The sequence below is a fragment of the Lepidochelys kempii genome, chromosome 11 (assembly GCF_965140265.1).
Source record: "Lepidochelys kempii isolate rLepKem1 chromosome 11, rLepKem1.hap2, whole genome shotgun sequence".
NCBI lineage: Eukaryota > Metazoa > Chordata > Testudines > Cheloniidae > Lepidochelys > Lepidochelys kempii.
Window position 1 is genome coordinate 10,947,261 of NC_133266.1, and position 15,079 is coordinate 10,962,339.

The 15,079-nt window shown below is 41.1% G+C and overlaps 1 protein-coding gene across 2 annotated transcripts in view; it reads right to left on the reverse strand.

Moving 5' to 3' along the window:
- The window catches only part of ADCY5 (adenylate cyclase 5), a 334,442-nt gene that overhangs the window by 93,306 nt on the left and 226,057 nt on the right, over positions 1–15,079 (reverse strand). The window lies entirely within an intron of this gene.

The following is a 15,079-nucleotide window of genomic DNA, read 5'->3' on the forward strand; positions in this document are numbered from 1 at the left end:
ATATAGTACCCCTGATACACTGTCACCACTGAGGATGGAGGGCAGCAACCTGCTAGCGCAGAGTGCTGCTGCAAAAGAAGGGAGGGCAGGACATTCTTGCCCAAAACACTGGGGCAAACCACTTCTGTTACAAGAAGTGTCACGGGATCTTTAGCATCTGTATAGAGCAAATAAGATTAAGCCTGTTAAGATTTCATCCGAAAGACCCCTAAACTGCACCACACAAACAGACACGAAACTAAATTATTCTACCTTGGAAAAAAGATGAGTTATCCCTCCAGGATTTGATCCAGTTGGGTCTCAATATTACAGACGTGCAGTTTAGGCCGTTGTGGCATCTCACAAAGCAGAGTGAGATGCCACATTACAACCATCTCATTATTTGCTACCGGAGATCTCTCATTTGTTACTCCCCAAGAGCTGCTGCTCTAGCCAAACTGCAGCGGGCGTATTTTCAGGGATATCTTCCCATAACATCTTAGGACATGAAGTAGTGCAAAAGTGGCAAAAAAAATGTCACGAGTATTTTGAAAATGCTGAAGAACATTTTGGTTCAGCCACATTTGCACCCTGTTTTCTCATTTCCCTTCCATATTTCAACTCTAATATCGGACCACACTGCATGAAATCATTTTGATCGGGCAGATGTTGAAGTTCAAACACAACAGGGAAGACAGAAAACAGGGTGCCAAACATGCCTGAATCAAAATGTGGTTTGGGATTTTAAAAAAATGATAAGGAAACATTTAATAAATCAAGCTTTCATATCATTTGCAAACAAGTTAAAACAAAAGAATGCAATTAAAATAAACCAAAAATTAAAGATCTATTGAGATGCATGTATAGTTTCCTAAGCAACCACAGATCTCCCTTGAAGACCTTGTACATTTTAATCTTGTGTTGTATTTTTGACCATGAGCATGTATTGTTAGAACTGGCTCATTATAAAAATTGGAAAATGTCTGATTCTTATGCTGGCAAAAAAACCTAATCTTTCTGTGGGCTGAAGAACTACATGAAAACTACTTTCATACTGTTATTTACTTTTTTCAAGACAGGAGTACTCTGTTAGGCACCAGTACAAGACACAAAAGCATTTAAATGGCCCTATATTCAATATAATTCTCAAGCCTATTTTCCCTTGATTGGGATGGGAGGAAAACTGGTAAAATTTCACTAGGGAGCAAACGATGAAGTCCTTATCTTGCTCAGGTCCCATTGTGTTGGCCTGTGCACACTACATAAATGACATTATAGTTACAGCACAGCTAGGGCTTCTGCTCACTGTTCTCTTCTAGGCATTCCTGGAGATACTACGCATAACGCCTCACGTAGCGTCACCACCTGGGCAGTATGGTGGCTGTCTCTCACACAGAGAGATTACTCTAATGATTCTGAAATTAGGGTCAGTGCTAACGCTAATATGCACACAATAATAACTAATGGTCCCCCTGGCCATCATGTCAGGTAGGTAATGGACACTCCACAAGAGCTAATCCTGGTAATCTTTTCACTGAAAATGGAGTAGTTTTCAGAGGGCTTCATAGCTGATTTGCACACAAATTTATCTTTTCCAATTGAAACTAAATGCCTACAAGATCAACATTGCCTTCAACTTGCAACCTTTGCTAGGTGAGTAAAAATTGCTTTTTGTTTGAACTCTGATGAATTAAAGGTGCCATTTTGTCAGCTTGGTCCTCATCCTTGTTACAGGGAGAGAGCAGCTATGGCCCCTATTTTAGGATTCCACATCTGGCCCTCTGGCTGAATTCTGGACAGCTGTGCTATAGTGTAACACTAGATTAAACCCTTCAAGGGATATACACTAGAACCTCACAGTTACAAACACCAGAGTTATGAAGTCAACCGAACACCTCATTTGGAACCAGAAGTAGGCAATCAGACAGAAGCAGAGACCCCAGTACAGTTCTGTGTTAAATGTAAACCACTAAGAAAAGGGAAAGTTTAAAAAAAATTTGACAAGGTAAGGAAACTGTTTTTGTTCTTGTTTCATTTAAATTAAGGTAGGTAAAAGCAGCATTTTTCTTCTGCATGTTCTGGTTGGTAAAGTCAAGCACTCAAAAGTTAGGAAATACTAGTCTTAAGATTGCCTGTGCAACATCAGTTTGGCCCTGTTGTGTATATGCATTATGATACTGTGTTTAATTAGATGTTCACATACTATTTTTTCCATAGGACCCCATCTCACTCAATGAATATTTGAACAATGAATACTCAATAATGAATACTCAATAATATTTCAATATTTCTTTTTATCCTCCTACATGTGGCCCAGGACTTACTGATTGCACATCATTCAAACTGTGCACCGAATACAAAATTATGAATTTCTTCCTGGTGCTGTCACAATAGTGTACAATGGGTTAACAAACATTAATTAATTTAACTTCACAACACTTTGAGATTAGATGTTATTATCTCCCTTTGTACAGAGGGGGAACTGAGCCACAGAGAGATTAAAGACAAAACTGCTAAAAGTGTTTACTAATTGCGGGGTCCCAACTTGAGACACCTAGGCTCTGATTTTCCAAGTATTTAGCATTTCTATAGCACATTATATGTTGAAAGCACAGATCCAATCAAATTCAACTGTACTCATGAGCGCTCAGCACCTCTTCTGGGTTGGGCAGAGGTGTCTCAAGATGGGCACACAGAAAACAAGGAACATGCAGTTAATGACCACCTGTGTAAAGCTGGGTTTATGTGACTTGCCCAGCATCACATAGGAACTCTGTGGCAGAGGCAGGAATAGAATCCAGCTCTCCAGGGCAGCATTCAACTGCCTTAACCATGAAATCATCCTTTCCATTCCTCCCACCCCTGCCTCATTCAATGGACACCTTTCAACTTCTGCAACAAATGAAGCAGCTTTCTACAGCCAAGAACCTCCTCCATTCTAAGCCAGTGGTGCTTACACTTTTTCAGTCGTGCCCCCTCTTACCAGTAATGGAATCTGTCTGCGCCTTCCTCCTCCATTACTGTGCAGCCAAGGCTTCCTCAGCAGTGGAGCTTGGGCAGAAGGCAGAGCTGGGGGTGGAACTAGGGATGGGGAAGGCGCTCCAGCTCAGAGCGGAGAGGGAATGAGGGCAGAGCCCATCTGGGAGCGGAATGGAGATATTGCTGGGGATGGAGCTGGTCTGGGGTCAGAGAGGGAATGAAGGCAGGGCTGGGCCTGAAGGCGGAGCAGGACTTGGGGCTGAACAGGGTTGGGGGAGCAGCAAAGCTGGGGCGGAGTTGGTCTGGGAGTCGGGCTGGAAGTACAGCACTCCCCTACCCCTACCCCGAACATCCCTCTGCATCCCCTTACGGGGGCGCACCCCACAGTTTGGGGACCATTGCTCTAGACCCGATTCATCCCCAGAGCACCACCCTTCCAGTGTACTGAATGAAGCAGGGTCCTGTGAAAAAATAGCAAGTGATCACATAATTAAAGACTGCATGATAATGCAAACACACAAGGGGGATGAATTGAAGGGGAATGGGCAGCCTTCGTTCTGGCATTAAAGTTTTGTGTGCTTGACTTTGAAACTGCAACATTCTTTGAACCGTTTTTTGGGGTGGAATAGATTTATAGGTCACAATTTAGGACTATTATCATTATCTAGTCTGACCTCCCACTCCTACACAACACAGACCACACATCATCATCCCGCAGGCAAAGTCAGAGCTTCTCTTTAGAATGAAATCTACCAGAAATTCCCCCCAAATGGTTGATCAGATTTGTGGGACATAGAATTGAAAGAGGAATTACTGTAATTATGCCAAGTTATTCTGAGGGAAAAAAGGAGCCTTTGTATCTTAATTCCACCCCACTCGCCCACTTCCCACCCTTTCTTTGTCTGGTGCCATTTACTTAGTGCTGCTTTATTTCAGGCTGCCCTTAGAAAATAAAGGTGTTTTGTTCAAGGAGGATGGCAGGGGCATCTCTATTGGAAAGCAAAAGTCAAGCCAATTATTTTGCAGGATTCATCAAATGAGGCATTTTCCTACAGGTGAAAGTGGACTACGCTTATACATCAATGAGTGCAAGACACTGCAGTCACGCCCCTTCACAGACCAAGAGTCAACCAGCATTGAAATTTTGGGACGAATAGAGCTGTTGACAATAAAGGCTAAACAAATGAGGGTTTTAAAATGAGGGTTTTAGCTATAAATCTCAAGGGATGAAGAGTTTATTGGTTTAAAAATGCCATTGATGCCATTAGTGAAGGCTGAGTGGGGAGAATGGTAGTAATTGACCACAATTAATTTATGGCCTGAATTTCATAGATGATCAGCTGCCACAGGTCCTGCTGACTTCACTGGGAGCGGAGACTGTTAGCACATCTGGAAGGCAATTGCTGTGCAAAAAATATAATCTAAACAGGTAATTAAAATGCAGAAATGGCTTTAATGTTCTGGAGGTAGTTTCTGCATCATCACTGATCTCATGCTAATCTCATAGTGGGGGGGTCTACATTGACCAGGGCTTGAGTTTTCCCCTTATTTTTACGTAACTATAAGAGATGGTAAATTGCTTATTTCTGGGGGAATACAGGGGAGAAGAAAAGTTATTGCATTTTTTATATGGCTAAAGCCCTTTGTTCTTAAGTTGGTCTTAACTCGATGATCCACAAGGTACACTACCCAGTGTTTTATTACTTAAAATTCATTGCCTTTTTTCCAGAGTATATTTTCATTTATCCTGTAACACAACACAATGCAACTTCAGCTCCTACTCCCATTGAAATCAGTGACAAAACTCCCAGTAATGTCCTGGACTGCAAGATCTGGCAGGTAATTTATATCTTATATACTGACACCATCCTCAAATGCTTTCCAGGGTTAAATCACAGAGCAACAGGAGGAGTACAACTAAACAGAGAGAGAGAATGATTAAGAGACACAGGCAAGAGAGAAGACACATTTTGAGCTCAGATTTCAACATAAAGAGAGAGTCAATGAGTCAGAAGACATAGGACAGCTCTTCCAGATGGCAGGCATCTTAGAGGAGAAGGCTCTTGAACCAAGAGCCTGAGACATGAGGCAGAGAATCCATCTGGAAACCAAAGCAACGAAGAGAGGAATAGAAAGAGGTGAGGTCAATGAGGGGGGAGGGGGAGCAACTCTATTCAAGTTTTTTTTTGTTTTTTTTTTAAAAACCCAAACCAACACCTACCTACCCTCCCACAGCAAGTTTTTAAACTGGAGCCTTCTACGAACGAGAAGCCAGCGGAGTTATCGGAGAATGGGTTTAATGTGGCCACGCTTCTTTTTAAATGCAAGAATATTTGAAATGCTAAAGTAAATCACCAGTATTACTAACAAAAAGAAAAATGATCATGTTCTATTTCAGAACATTTGCATCCCAGCCATAACACAGATCTTGCAAGGGAAGAAACACAAACCCTATCACCATCACAATGGCAACACAAGCCATGAATATAAACAGCATGTGTTACTGGAAACTGAGCATCAACGTGCACAGTATGGCAAACTCAACAAAACCCTAGACACATTGAGATTTAATGAGTTATAAAGCACAGTAAAGCGCATCCAACTGCATGAAAATTAAAACCATGGTATTTGATTGTAACAAATGATTAAGTAATGAGAAAAGGGAAAGCTAATTTGGCATAATAAAATTATCATTGTTCACAATAAACAATTTAATTAATTTGGGCAAATGGTTAGAGGTAAATAAGTGAGAGTACGTAGTAGTCTGTAGCAAACAATATGCCCAACATCAGTGTTTTTACTAGGCTAATTGGTAAGGATCATCACTCGGAGCATTCCTGTTAGTTTTATGACACTGCCAGTGTGCTGTTTGTTGATTATTTATTAAAGTCAGCTTATCTTTTTAAACTGGTTAGGTCCTTTTGCATTAGTTACTTTTACTACTGGAAATCACCTAGCATTTTAAATTTGGCTCCATCCACTACTCTGACACATTAACTGGCACTGCTACAATTTGGGATACATATTTCAGGGCAACTGCACTACATGTAATGATCGTGCTATCTATTCTAGGATCATAAGAACATAAGAATGGCCACCCTGGGTCAGACCAATGGTTCATCTAGCCCAATATCCCGTCTTCCAACAGTGGCCAATGCCAGGTGCTTCAGAGGGAATGAACAGAACAGGTAATCCTCAAGTGATCCACCCCCCTGTTGCCCAATCCCAGCTTCTGGCAAACAGAGGCTAGGGACACTTCACAGAATGGGTTAGCATCCCTGCTCATCCTGGCTAATAGCCATTGATGGATCTATCTTCCATGAACTTATCTAGTTCTTTTTTGAACCCCGTTATAGTCTTGGCCTTCACAACATCCTCTGGCAAAGAGTTCCATAGGTTGACTGTGCATTGTGTGAAGAATTACTTTCTTTTGTTTGTTTTAAACCTGCTGCCTATTAATTTCATTTGGTGACCCCTAGTTCTTGTGTTATGAGAAGGAGTAAATACCACTTCCTTATTTACTTTCTCCACACCAGTCATGATTTTATAGACCTCAACCATATCTCCCCTTAGTTGTCTCTTTTCAAGCTGAAAAGTCCCAGTCTTATTAATCTCACCTCATATGGAAGCTGTTCCATACCCCTAATCATTTTGTTGATCAGTCTTTCTTCCCTTCAGCCATTTGGAGGATAAGCATGCACATGAAAGGGTGCATCTGAAAACTAGTGCATGAAGAAACTAGAGAAATGTGGTCCAGATTAAAATACTATAAGGTGAATGCCCAACCGGTTGAAAGACTGTACTTAAAAAGTTGTTATCAATGGTCTGCTGTCAAACTGGGAGGCCATATCTAGGGGTCTTACAGGGGTCTATCTTAGGTCTGGTAGGACCATATTAGTCAACATTTTCATTAATGACTTGAATAATGGAGTAGAGAGTATGCTTATAAAATTTGTAGATGATACCAGGCTGGGAGGGGTTGCAAGCACTTTAGAGGACAGTATTCAAAATGACCGTGACAAACAAGAGACTCAGTCTGAAATCAACAAGATGAAATTCAATACAGACAAGTGTAAAGTATTACACTGAAGAAGGAAAAATCGAATGCTCATCTACAAAATGGGGAATAACTGACTAGACAGTAGTACTGCAGCAAAGGATCTGGGAGTTATAGTAGATCACAAATTGAACATGATCCAACAATGTGATGCTGTAATGAAAAAGAAAAATATAATTCTGGGATGTATTAACAGGAGTGTTGTAAGAAAGATATAGGAAGTAATTGCTCCACTCGGCACTGGTGAGTTCTCCAGTAGCATGCCGGATTTAACAAAATTGATTCTTCACTGGAAACAGGTGATAATAAATAACCTCTCTGGAAGGAAGGCTATTTTAGGAAGGCAAAACAAATAAAATGAGATATGCAGTGGCTATAAGCCAGACCACAAAAGGAGTTTGTTGTATCTGTCTTTGTGACATGCAAAGGAAATTCAGTGGTTTATGCACAATATAAGTACCACTTTATTAATCCATCACCACAAACCAAATCAGATGTCTCTGCCTGCTGATCATAAATATGAATCCCAATGACTGTTTCTAAATGAGGTTTCAGTGTATTAAAGAGGAGAAGCTTTTGAACCGTGTCATGTGTCTCATAAGGGGTCAGTTCTTCAGGACTGCTGGGAACATAGAAACATTCACAACTGTTCAGGACAGAAAGTGAAAGAGGTCTCCATCCATACTGAAAGGGAATTTAGGAAGGCAGAGTTTAATTACCCAGATTGGAATTTGACCCAGCATTAAATCCCTGCTCTTGCAATACATGTCATGGGATCCATAAGGCCCACAAATGGGCAGATCCTGAGACTTATCTCATTCAAAATAGGTCACCATCAGAAGAGTACGTCTGCCAAAATGTGGGTGTTCTGGTAATGTACAGATTTCAAAGGGAAAGTACCATCTACTGGATCTGCAGTTGCTGATCATTATAACATCAGTAAGGTATCTCTGGGAAGTAAGAGGAAAAGGATCTAGATCCAACAACTGATCCAAATTCATCCCTCAAGTCAAGGGAAGCTCGACACGTTACACTGAAACTTACATTGTTGTATGCAGTATTGTTGTAGCCATGTTTCTTTAGTGTGTCTCACTTAAATGTTTTCTGCAATTATGGGGTTCTAAAGAGTGAATATGTTTTTGGGGTCAAGAGAGAGACAGAGGGATTCTCTTGTCATCTAAAAACATGAGTGGTACCAGAAGCCAGTAGGGAAAAGAATAAGATGACTCACAATCAGAATGGCTTCTTGACTCTAGTGCTACTACAAGAGGGGTCCTTGTGGGGAAGTGAGGAAAGCAATAAGAGCCCTACTTTAAACGTAATATGGAATATTTACATTTCAGACACACTCTGCATTCACTGCAACTGTTAAGCAGGAATCACAGAGCAGACAACGAAGGAAGAATAAACTTCAGCCAACTAGTGTACAGAAAGCAAACTGTTCATGTTTGTGCCTTGAATCACTGGTGTCAGAAGTTAGAGAGGAAGAGACCCATTCAGTCTCATCTAGTCCAGTGCAGGAGGCTCCTTACAGTATATTTTTCAGAGCTTTGTCTAGCACAGCTTTAAATCCATAAGCTCTCGACATTTTTTGTTTGAATCACATTTGGCAAGTTTATCCTAGCATCAAGGATATTTAGCCAAGCAAGGCTGCTTTTCCATTCTCTATCCAAGAGCAGCAATATGTACAGAATGATCACTTTCAACCTAACAACCTTATTTGGGGTATTGCTTCCTTGCTTCCTCTTCTCCACTCACCTTTCATCTTCTACAGTTTTCTTGGAAATTAATTCATTTGCAAGCTGTTTTCTTGCAAATTAACTCATTTGCAAGCTGTTTGGACCAGGGATTATGTCCCTGCTCACTATGGAAAGCATTGGGATTGTCTATAGCATTACGTTACAGTGTTATACAGCACTAATTCCTTGGAAAAAACAGGGAAGGCATAGGGAAGGTGACTAGCGCTGCAAAGTGGACGAGCTTGTGCCAAGACATGAAGAAAACCTCACAGAGAATTGAAAGTATGGATCAGAGGGACAAGTGAAGTTTCACAAGGGTAATTTTCAGACCAGTTTAGGAACATATTAAATTGATGACACAAAGAAGAAATATGAGGTAAAACATCAATTATTTGCTGGGAGGATTGAATTAGCATGGAAAAGACATTCTAATTAGAAGAGGAAAGCAACCAACTATAGATCGAGTTGCACAAAGATGGGACAGATAATAGGGCCTATGGAATTTAATCATTGAATCATAGAACCGTAGGGTTAGAAGGGACCACAAGGGCCATCTAGTCTAACTCTCTGTTAAGATGCAGGATTTGTTGTGTCTAAACCACCCAAGACAGATGGCTATCCAGCCTGTTTTTGAAAACCTCCCATGAAGAAACTTCCATGGCTTCCCTAGGCAATCTGTTCCATTGTCCTACTGTTCTTACAGTCAGGAAGTTTTTCCTGAGATTTAATCTAAAACTGCTATGCTGTAGTTTGAACCCACTGCCTCTTGTCCTGCCCTCTGCGGCATGAGAGAACAATTTTTCTCCATCTTTTTTTATGGCAGCCCTTCCAGCATTTGAAGACTGCTATCATGTCCACCCGTTTATCTTTTCCAAACTAAACATACCAGTTCCTTCAGCCTTTGCTTATATGGCTTGCATTCCATCCCTTTGATCATCTCTATTGCACACTTTTAGATTCTTTCCAGTTTCTCTACATTGTTTCTATACAGCAGTGACCAAAATTGGACACAGTACTCCAGCTGAGGTCTAACCAGCACTGGGTAGAGTGGTACTATCACCCATCACAACTTGCATGCTATGCCACCGTTAATGCACCCAAAATTACATTTGCCCTTTTTTTTTTTTTGCATCACATTATTGATGCATGTTGAAGTTGGGATCCCCACAACTCCCAGATCCTTCCCAGAAGTGCTTCTGCCAAGCCAATTATCCCCCATTCTGTATTTGTTCAGTTGTTTTTTCTTCCGTAAGTGTAACACATTACATTTGACTTTGTTGAATTTCATTCTGTTGTCTATACCCCAGTTCTCCAATTTATCAAGATGCCTTTGAATTTTACCTCTATCCTCCAAAGTGTTTGCAACCCCTCGTAGCTTTGTGTCTTCTGCAAATTTGATCATTATGCTCTCTACTCCTACATTCACGTAATTAATAACAATGTTAAATAACACCAGACCCAAACAGATCCCTGTGGAACTAAACTTAAGAACTGTGGAACTAAACTTGAAACCTCCTTTCATCACTCCATTAATAGTTACTCTTTGTTTGTGGTTGTTTAACCAATTAGGTATCTACTTAATGTACCAAAATTTAAAGGCAACAAGTCTTGGGACAACATTATGAGAAAGAAACAGATCTGGTCATTGTCAACTAGGCTTTATTGACAAATTCCATCAACTATGGTGTTTAACACTCTTAACACAACAGTAGACAGCTTGATGCCAATATAAGCAGACTATAAGCATTAGAATAGAAATTGGGTTTATATAGTGCCTTTTGTACTCCAGTTTCTCATGGTACTTTCTAAAGCAAAGGTACTTACTGCTAATACAGCAACTATGGAAGTACACAAAACATCTACTACACATTCTAGTGTAGCGTACATAGTCTGGGCATTAGGACTTATTTTATTGAGCCGAGGTGGGAAACTGTCCAGATCAATGGGATTGCGTGGGAGTTTCTGCGCATGTATGTACAGCCACAGAAAGCACTACTGAGATTTTAACCTCTCATGGAACAGCTTCTAGAGATGGGCAGACTTCATTTAACATTTGCCATCAATGACAGATTATAGAATTATTTTGTTACAAGACAGAATCAAACTGCCTCATTTTCATTCCAACCTCAAACTGGTTTCCCTTTCCACACCTGCAGTTTGGTAGGCACAAATTTTATGCACAGTCAGTGCTACTTAAAAACCTTACCCCTTGACTGCATCAGTGTACCAAGAAGTTCAAATTCTAAAGCAAGTTTGAGGTACTTTCTAATTGCAGATGTAAAATTTCACCTTTTAAGGCAGGTTTTAACAATGCAGCCCATTAAATGTAGGGATGGGAAAGACCTATTAGGTCACCTTGTTCCCTAAAAAATGTTTGCCAGTGTTTTGTCCATTCTAGTTGTAAATATCAGAAGGATTGGGGTTTCCACCGTTGGCCTCAAGAGATCATTCCACAGCCTAACAGATCTCATGGTCAGGAAGATTTTACTGATATGCAGTCCCTTTTACCATAGTTTTAACTTTTTTCTCATGTTAAATAATTCTCCTCCTAGCTATTTACACTCTGAAAATATTTGCTGATTTATCTACTGTCTGCTATCAAATTCTGCTCTATTATACTGATGTTAATCTGGTGTAGTTCCACCACCATTCCAGTTATTCCAGGTTTACATCACCACTGTATGTGCTTCCTTTACACATACACTACCCAAGTGACTATTATTCCTGCTTCTAAATAATTACACCACCCTTTCCATGCCTGTTGAATCAAGCCCACTATATATACAGAGCAGTAGTGGGAGCAGGGATTTATACTGTGAATGCTCATATTTGAGGCACTAAAACTAAGCAACACAATCCATTTCAACCTAACAGAGGGTTCAGTACTGGAGTTGAGTGAATAGGTTAAGATAAAACAACTTCCCTATTTGATTCTCTGCCGAAAACTTGATCCCAGATTTTTAGTTTTAAAGATTTTTTAGAAAGTTTAGTTAACTTTCTTTGTTGGACACTTTTACCTTTATTTCTGCATTCCAGTATGGACTAGAATGGAAAGTGCTAAGATATGGAAAGAAATGTGTTCTCGTGGCATTTCCAGCTCAACCAGAAGGAAGAAGAATCAAATCCCACAAATAAGGCTGTTTTTCCACCAGATTTCCAGTTAAAGATCAGGTAGCTTAGATAAGCATGGCAGCTGCAACACTGAGAAGTAAAAGTGTCTAGCTCAGGGGCAGGCAAACTTTTTGGCTTGAGGACCACATCGGGGTGCGAAACTGTATGGAGGGCTGGGTAGGGAAGGCTGTGCCTCCCCAAACAGCCTGGCCCCCGCCCCCTCCCACTTCCTGCCTCCTGACTGCTCCCCTCAGAACCCCCGACCCATCCAACCCCCACCCCCCGTGCTTTGTCCCCCCCGGGATCCCACCCCCTATCCTACCCACCCTGCTCCCTGTCCCCTGACTGCCCCCCAGGCCCTTATCCCCCGCCCCCTGACAGGCCCCCGAGACCCCACCCCCATCCAACCCCCCCTGTTTCCTGTCCCCTGACTGCCCCCCAAGACCTCCTGCCCCTTATCCAACCCCGCCAGTCCCTGCCCTCTTACCATGCAGCTCAGAGCAGCAGGAGCTCGCAGCCCTGCCGCCCAGCCAGAGCCAGCCACGCTGCCAGTGTGGCTGCGGGGGAGGAGGGAGAACAGGGGAGGGGCCTGGGGCTAGCCTCCCCGGCCAGGAGCTCAAGAACTGGGCAGGATGGTCCCACAGGCCAGAGGTAGCCCACGGTCTGTAGTTTGCCCAACTCTGGTCTAGCTCCTCTATTGTGAATAGCAAAACACTGTGGGAGTTGGTCTCAAATACTTATAAAATCCACCCAACTGGGTTTTCACAAACTCCAGTTCGGTTTAACACGAATATAATAAATGGGAGAGCGGAAACCACTTTGCTTCACATAAACAGAAAAATAGGGGGTCTTAAATATCTGTTTGATGATGTATTTTTTCAGAACTTCAGAAGAGAAAGTGATTATAAATTTACCTGAGGACCAAGCATGAAAATAAGGACAGATTAGAAATAGTGTTCAGGCTACTGTGCAGAAATTGGGAGGATTTTCCTGGAACATCCATTCTGGGAGACTTTGATTTTAGGGGGAAACACTCAATATGTTACTTGCACCATTCAGTTAAAGAAGATAACCTGAATGTGTCACACTCCGAATGTGATATCATTGTAAGACAAACTGAAGAGCTCTCCAGGAATATGAAGACCCAGGCAATCCACTCATCTTCAAGAACATTTTGGGAAGTGTGGCTGCTTTCTGTCCTCTCTCCATCCCTTTCTCTTATGTGCCTCATTTTCTCCATCAATAAAAGTCAGATAATACTTCAATTTGGTGTGATGAAGTGCAATCAATATTATTAAAGCACCTTAGGGTATCAGGTAGAAGGTATCAATTTAGTGCTTTAATTATTATTATTACTATTATAACTTATTGCAGCACCCAATAAATGTCCCCCACCCAAGTATTGACCCATCTGGCCCCTGTTTAGCTTTTGAAATATCACTGGATCATTAATTTGGCTTTAGAGCAGTAGAATTAAAGAGGACAGCTCCAAAACCACACAGAGCTTGAAATAAAATTTTAGATTACATTATGACTCTCATATAGTAGGTATGGGACATATAAGAAGATAAAGAGGAATTTTCCTTGGTTTGCTCAGAACATATATGAGGGGCATAGAGAAAGGCAACAAATAAACCCCATGTTAACGTTGGGAAAATGCATGATTGTGTCAAATAAATAATAGGTGAACTTCACACTTGTGCCAACACAAGGCTTATGTGCCATGGAAGACCCTCTGAAAGGAGGTCCTTAAGGGGATCTTAAGTGAGCAAAGGCTTTGTGCTGGCCCTTAGCACTAGGGTGAAATCCATTCCATGTGAATATTTTGAATTTTTCCTGAGTCAATGAACCCTTGTGTTAAGCATCATGTAAAATTGTGGCCCTGAGTTGCTGAAAGCTTTAAGTTTTGTTTTTGCACCTGCCCATTTTCTCCAAAGTCTCCATTTCCACCAAGCCTCCTCAAGATATTTTGGATGCAGATCTTGGAGTATGACCAAAAATCCTAGGTGGCCGAACTACCCATAAATTAAAGGATGGAGCTTCCATTCCGCAATTGTTCTGAATAAGCTACACTAAAAATGTATCTTCAGTTGTACATGAATCCAGTAAACCCAGAACCTGTTGCACATTCTCTCTCCACCTAATGGTTTGTTTAGGGAAAAGATGCCTATTTGTCAGGGAGTGATTTAAGCAATGTCATATTGGAGAACTATCCATTTTCTACCTCTATGGGTATGGGTTTTTGAAAATGTAAGAGGTAGTAATTATAATGATTATATTTCATTGCATCCAAAACAGCAAGATTAAATATCAAGGCTTCAACAGAGTAATTGACAGCCATGAATATATACTGAGATTTGACTCTAGATGTGATATTAATGGTAGCAATTTATAATAAAGTGTAAACACACAAAAATATTACAAGGAAACACAAGTAATGTGAATGCAATTGGGGACATTATAGCAATTTGGATAAACAGGGATTCAGATAAGACATGGAGTTTTAATGTAAATGAAGCCTATTTGTCAACATGATCTCATTTTGAGGAAGAAGACTGTTAGAATAATAGTAATAATAAAGCAACAATATTAGATGCTTAGATATTACAGTGAAGGGCGCAGTGTAAATGGTAAGAAACGTTAGCTAGGATAGGTAACGAAGATGTCACTGGACTCAGAGAGCCTCCATTTTTGAAGACACAGCATTAAACTAACCTCTCAAAACAGAAAAGAAGGAATTTTGTAGGCAGCCTTACGCCTATTCCACATACAGGACTGCATAATCTATAATCTTCTAGGAGTTCTGCACCCCCCAGCTATCATGTCCTCACTGATTTGCCATTTGTGTCCTCATCCAACTTCCAAGCTGATCAACCTCAACAGAGATTGATATCCCTAACAGTCCTTGAGGTTTGGAAAGTTGTACTTCAGATCCACTTCTTGGCTTCCTAGAGCAGGAAACAGACCACTGGTAATACAAATAATTAATAGTCATTAATCAAGTGGAAAAGACATTTGACCACAGCCTGAGGACAGGAATCTCAGGTGGGTTGGGTGGGGTCAGATGGGGAAATGTGTCCATCATGGATCTGATGATAGGTTGTGAGGGACTGTAATGATCCCTGTGCATGCCACTACATTCTGGGCTCCACACAACTGACAGTGGATCATACTGTAGGCAATGGGGAATAGTGCAGTGTAGGTAGTCACAAAA